Consider the following 6,755-nt stretch of genomic DNA (forward strand, 5'->3'; position numbering starts at 1 on the left):
CACACACACACACAATGCCTCTCACTCTGAGTGTAACTCTATTCTGCTGCTAAATGGGTACATTGTGTCTGTGTTCATAAAAAGGAAACAGGCATTCTGGATAAGTGTGTGTGTGTGTGTGTGTGTGTGTGTGTGTGTGTGTGTGTGTGTTGTTGGTGGACTGAAGGTATGCACCTTAGCACAACAACGAACACAAAGACGTCACCGTGAAGTCAGTGGAGTGTGTTACATAACGAACATCAAGGCAGTCGTACTGTACTGGAATCAGTGTGAACATGAGACGGCCGGCTGAGCTGCGAACGGCTCATTTCACAAAGGAAACACTGATCTCTGTTCTTTGTCAGCTGGAGACAATTGTGGACTGTGAACGCAGCGAAAAGATTTATAAAATCTCTTTGTTAGAAACAAACAGCCGAGGATTATAGATTTATAACAGCCAGGTCTTAGAGCCTGAAACATTTGGTGGATGCAGGAGGTGATGATGATGTCAGTGATGACCTGATGCAAAAACAGCCACAAAGAGTCAATCTGCAGGATCAGCCTCATTTTCTTAAACAACAAACAAAATGAAAGTGTAATAATCTGTGTGTGATTAAAGGTCACGGTCTCAGTGGACAAACACCAGATAAACATCTATGACCCAATAACCAACGACAGGTGCAACTCTGCGCTCCTGAGCACCGCAGCTTTACAGCAGGCAGTAATGAACTCTATGTATCTCATCTTTATTCAGGGAAGTTATATGAGGAAATATTCTCATTGACAGTAATTGCCTTGCAGTGTTGCAGAAGGGGGAGGATTGCACAAACACACTCACACTTTGGAACAGCTATTAACACCCACAGTGTTCATTCACACTCTGAGCAGTGAGCTGCATGTGTTACTTTATTCCACAATGAGGATCCAATTCCATCGACAGCCATGAAGCAGGCAAACGATGCAGATTCTGCAGCTTTGGGTCTGCGTGCAAAATGTTATATTGTTAATGATAATTTGATGCAACCAGCTGTTTGGCCAAGACAAAGGCACAACTTATAAAAACTGGAACTTCTCAAGATATCCATCCATCCATTTTCAACCGCTTATCCGAGGCCGGGTCGCGGTGGCAGAGGCTGAGCAAAGTATTCCTCTCCGCAGCAATGCTTTCCAGCTCCTTCTGGAGGACTCCAAGGTGTTCCCAGATGAGATAAGTAATCCCTCCAGTGTGTTCTGTGTCTGCCCCGGGGCCTCCTACCAGTTGGTCATGCACGGACCACCTCTAACAGGAGGCGCCAGGGAGGATCCTGATCAGATGCCCAAACCACCTCATGCTGTCAGCCGAGGGGTTTCCTATCTGTGCAGCCGAGCACCGCAGCACCTCCACGGACTATTCCATCCAGACGGTCCTGGTGTTTCCTCCTCAGGCTCCACTTCACTCAGCTGCCCGATAAACCCGCTGCTTCTTCCCACTTTAACCTGAATAACAAACCAGGGCTCGGTGCTCCGGTTGGATCCAAACGGAGAGCCGGGGCTAGCTCAGAGACTAGCGGAGGCTAACTGGCTGTGCTTCCCTCCGGTCATGCTGCGGCTAACGCTCCGCTAGCCGCTCCCAGCTAGCTCCGGTTTGTTATTCAGGTTAAAGTGGGAAGAAGCAGCGGGTCTGTGGGGCAGCTGAGTGAAGTGGAGCCTGAGGAGGAAGCACCGGTTAGCCCCGGTTTCACTACAGGCAGATTCACTCGCTACAGGGGCGAGGAAATAAAACCTGAACAGCCAATCAGAGTGATCTCTCTCACTGACAAGCTCCGCCGCCGATTCAACATGCTCAATCGACTGAAAAGCCGCCGACGCCAAAGTGCCGACGGTGCGGGACACACCGCAAAAACTAGCCCGACAGACGCTCACCGATGGCCCGACTTTGGTTGACAGCCGACCGTCAGCTTGGTGTGTCAGGGCCTTAAGACTGAGCCCAGCCCTATGGGGGAAACTTATTTCAGCTACTTGTATCATGATCTCAGTCTTTTGGTCACTACCCAGAGCTCATGACCAGAGGTGAGGGTTGGGACATAGATGGACCAGTAAATCAAAAGCTTTGCCTTCTGGCTCAGCTCCTCCTTCACCATGATGCTCTTGGAGCCAGCCTCAAGAGGACATCAGAGGAACTGCTGTTTTTGGCTTCATTTTTCAGCTCTAGAGGTTGACACATACCTGAGTATGGGACTTTTTACCTGACGTTACCTGAGGCTGGATGACAAGAACTTGGATTATCAAAATTGCATTTTCCCCCAGATCAGCTAGTTAGAAGCTGTTAGCTTAGCTTAGCACAACTAGCCAAAAGTAACAAAACCCACGTACCAACACCTCAAAAGGACTTCCTCTTTTCTCTCATCTTCTCATCACTATGAGGTCACCTGGGCTCCAGGAAGTAGTCTTGCACTTTATGCCCCCAGTAACAATAGAAATGATTGTTTTTACATTTTGTTTTTTTTTGTATGGAGTAAAGAAATAAGATGAAATGTGTTATCAGTGCGCCTTAGGGGTGCTGAGAGGTGGATTTTGTTACTTTTGGACAGGGCCAAGCTAGATGTTAACCCCTGTTTCCAGTCTTTATGCTAAGCTCAGCTAACAGACAGGAGAGTAACATCAATCTTTTCATAGAGACAGTGAGTGTTTCCCAGAAGGTCAAAGTGTTCCTGTGACTGTTGGACAGAACATGATCTGTAAACTGAAATGCTCCCAGCAGAGTCCACTCTAAGTTCTTCAGTTTGGATTTAATATTTTGTGCTCGAGCACAAACAGACTTTCACAGTCTCTCTCCACCCACAGCTCCAACACTCTGACAGAATGGCATTGATGAAGTGGTGCTGGTTGGTTAGCAGCTAAAGGTTACAGCTCATGCCTCAGAGTGTGAGACTCAAGTTTTTTCAAAAGACAATTTGTTCTCTCTGACAAAAGAAAGGGCCAAAATGAAAGGTTGAAATTCAAATAAATCACACAAAAGATCTCTTGTCGGGACATCCAGACTCAGAAGTGGAGTTATAAAAGCTACAGTGTGACTGTGTGGCCACAGAGACTCAAGAGACACAGTGAAAACTGTCAGAGCTCATTATCGAATTCAAGAGTGTCTCATTTTCAGTTTCAGGAGGCGTAGTTGAAATTCATGATTTTGTGGGTGGGGACATGTGAAGACACACACACAGAAACAATGACTGCAGAAGTGAAGCTTCTTTAGAGAATCTGAGCTGCAGCTCGTGTGACAGACAAACTAAATGGGTTACTGTCTTTAAATAGCGAGACCCACAAATCAAATAAAGCACCCGAATTAAGGGACTGCTCGTTACTGATGAGGGGGAGGGAGTGCTGCAAAACTGGGGAGACATGTCAAGTGATTTCTGAGCACTGAGGAGGGTTCATCTATGTGTGGTGGCAGCTGACGAGGGGTGACCTTGTCTATCAGTCTGTGTCCCCCTCTACATCTGTGGGTCCCTGAACGCAGCGCAGGCAGAACTCTTCATCAGTCCTCAGCTGCAGTTTGTGGAGTCGCGGGGTGGATATCTGATCAGTCAGTCCAGAGAGGTCGATGGAGGAGAGGAGCAGCTTTTTGTGAGTGTTAGCAACCGTCTAGACCCAGCACAACAGTTGAGTGTCACTTTCACTGCGCCTGGCGTTCTGCCGCTCCATCTGTGACCAGAGTACACTCTGCGCTGCATAAGTGCGGATGAAGGAGTAACCAAATGGTACCAACAGTGCTACTAACTAACTGTCCAGGTCCAAAAATAGAAAATCAAAAGGTGGCGATAGATATGTCAGCCATGGTGGGCCGCCACAGATAAATGAATGTGTGGAAAATCCTGCTCTAAACTCCAAAACCTGACGGCAGGTTTGAAAGGAATATTTTTTTTAAGAACTGCCAAAATTACATCATTTATCATCACGAGAAACTATAGAAACAGAAATTATTGTCAGATTTTCACATTTCTGGCTTTCCTTGATCAAATCATGAACAACAAACGTTTTCTTGAGGAGACATCACCAATCTTAAAATAGTGATATTTCATTAAAAACACTGTTCTACATGTCTCATTTAAAATGCCAAAAATAAATAAACAGTTAGCACCAAATCCTGTGAAAGACATTAGATCCTTCACCCCTGCTCTCGTGATAATAGTCGAAAAACAAAGGCCTTTTTTAACTCCAGGAACGCTGCCATTACAGGCAGCAATTCAAACTGACGCTGTCCAGCAGTGTATCATACTGCCGCAACCAGTGCCATCCGGCCATGTTATGAATTGACACCACCCATTGGCATATCAAGCTGTCATGACCGGTGCTGTCCAGCATACTGGTGTCATATCATTACACCGCCAAAGGTTACGTTCAGCCATGTTTCAAACTGAAGCCACCCAACAGCATATTATACCGCCATGAAAGGTGGCTTGTGGTGCCAGGTGTTTGATGCCAAAGCAGTGGTATGTGACGAGTTGGGATGAGGTGGTCCAAAGTCAGCAATGGAAGTACGGACAAAATTCATGCAGAGTACGGACAACCTCCTTCTGCCTCTGTCTCTGTATCTAAGCGTGACATTCAGACACAGTTCACTCCCGTCCTCACCCTGACTCGCTGCCTTACTTCATAAAAAGCTCACTAAGGGTGCTTTCACACCTGCCCTGTTTGGTTCGGTTTAGTCAAACTCAAGTTGGTTTGCCTCCTCAGTGCTGTTCCTCTGTGCAGGTGTGAACACACCAAAACAACCAGACCGAGACCTTCTTGAAGAGTCCAGTGCATCCAATGCATCAAAACATTGTTTTCTAGTTGGAGCCGCGTTTGCCTCGTTTTCAAACTGTATGCTTTGACTAAAATGAACAATGACAGCAATATAGTCCACGATGAGCAGCGCTAAAATCAACCTGCGTAGTTGTCCCTCCATTGTGACATTAGAAAGTGTCACATTTATCTTGCAAGTGTACTCTTCTTCAACGTTTGCTTTACTTCCTGGATTTTTCCCACATGGAAATTCTGACCAATCAAGAGCAGCTTTCTCACACAAGGCATTTGATCTGGTCCTCTTGTAAATGCTGCCGTGAGAACACCAACCAACTCTAGGCAATTATACAACTTTGGAACAACATGAGTCCCTGACTCAGACCAGAGGAGACCACTCTGTGTCTGAGAGCAGCCTAACTCTGCTTCGGCTCTGAACACTGACACTGAATGTGCAGCAGAGTCGTCAAACATGAACGTGATCCGTTTGGATGAACTAGATCACAAACACAGGGACTGATGGAGGCCGATAACATTTGTGACGAAACAAAGAGATGAACTGTGACAGGAAACTGAAGAGAGAACTCCCAGTTTTACTGAGGACAAATAAAGTGAGGCAGACTCAGGCTGAGCAGAAAGCGTGCGAGCTGTGGAAAAAATGATGATGCCTTGACTGAGTCATGAGCTGCTTTATGAAAACACGGTGTGCTAAAAAATGTCCCAGCGGTGTGAACATGATTAGAATATTAAACCAGTTATTACACTGTAAGCAAACACTGCCAGCCCGACAGCTGTCACGTCAAACAGAACCTGCATTTTTGACAGAGTCATATAATATTTTATAATGTCATTTGGCAGATGGCTGATTCAGCTCAGGTCACTTAATTGTTTCTTACATGCAAACCTCACAGCTGGAACATATCCAGGTGGGGATCCTGGTCCCTGTCCAGCCTGCAGAGTGACCACAGCTGAGAGGAAAACACTTTTTAACTGCTACATTCACCGATGTTACAAAACAACATCATCTCTCACTCACCTCCTGTCATGTGTAGGATATATGTTTAATTTCATTTGTCCAGGTTTTAAAAGCAAGTGGAAGTTATTGTTGCTCAAAGCATCAAAAAATTACTGATCACACAGAAAGCATTTTAGCAGCTGGAGGCAGCTTTTTGTAATTGTTTTTAAAAAGGATGAAGCTTTTTGCTCACTGTTTTAGCGTTGCCACACGCCCTGTGTTTCTGCAATCTAGGCGCCAGGTGTTTTTGCCGGAGCACTCTGAACTCCTGGAGTTGAAAAAACTTCAACTCAGAGCGGAAAATCACCCCACGTCATCTCTTTTTCATCCATTGTCCAATGGGATGATTTGAGAGGCGGGCCTTCTGTGGTGGTCATGACAACAAGTTTACAGGTGGTAAACAATGGAGGAGAAACTGGTGGTAGCGGCTGCTGGATACCCAGAGCTATACGACTTTACAAACCACAGTTAGCACCATCTCAATAGAAAACAGCAGGCGTGGAAGCAGATAAGTGCAGTACTGTAAACGTCCATGATGGAGGAGAAGCTCCTGGACCAACTGGTGGTACTCCCCATGATCCAGCCTCTTTTTTAGGGCCTCATGTACCCACACAGATCTCTGTTCATCTTTTATTCTGCAGAAAAGCGGTGGCAGGGAGCTGGGGAGCGCTTCACCCCAGCACATTTAAAACAGCGCTGGCAAAGCTTTTTGTAATGACGCGCTTCACGTGGGTCTTGTTTCTATGACAATATCCATACACTAACATTAGCCAGGTAGCTAACATAACTCTACATTAACAGACTGTAGTCATAACTCCAAGCTTACAAAGCTAACAGAGATAAAAGCACAACACTCACCAGCAACATTAAGGGCCCGTCCCAGTACCCCCCTTAGCCTAACCCCTACATTGATGTGTTCCCGCGAAGGGTAGTGGTGTCCCAATTCCTTTTTGCGTGTAGGGGTAGGGGGCATAACGAGGGGTAGTGGGTATGAAACTAGCCC

This window comes from Epinephelus fuscoguttatus, linkage group LG1 (assembly GCF_011397635.1).
Source record: "Epinephelus fuscoguttatus linkage group LG1, E.fuscoguttatus.final_Chr_v1".
In the NCBI taxonomy this organism is placed as follows: Eukaryota; Metazoa; Chordata; class Actinopteri; order Perciformes; family Serranidae; genus Epinephelus; species Epinephelus fuscoguttatus.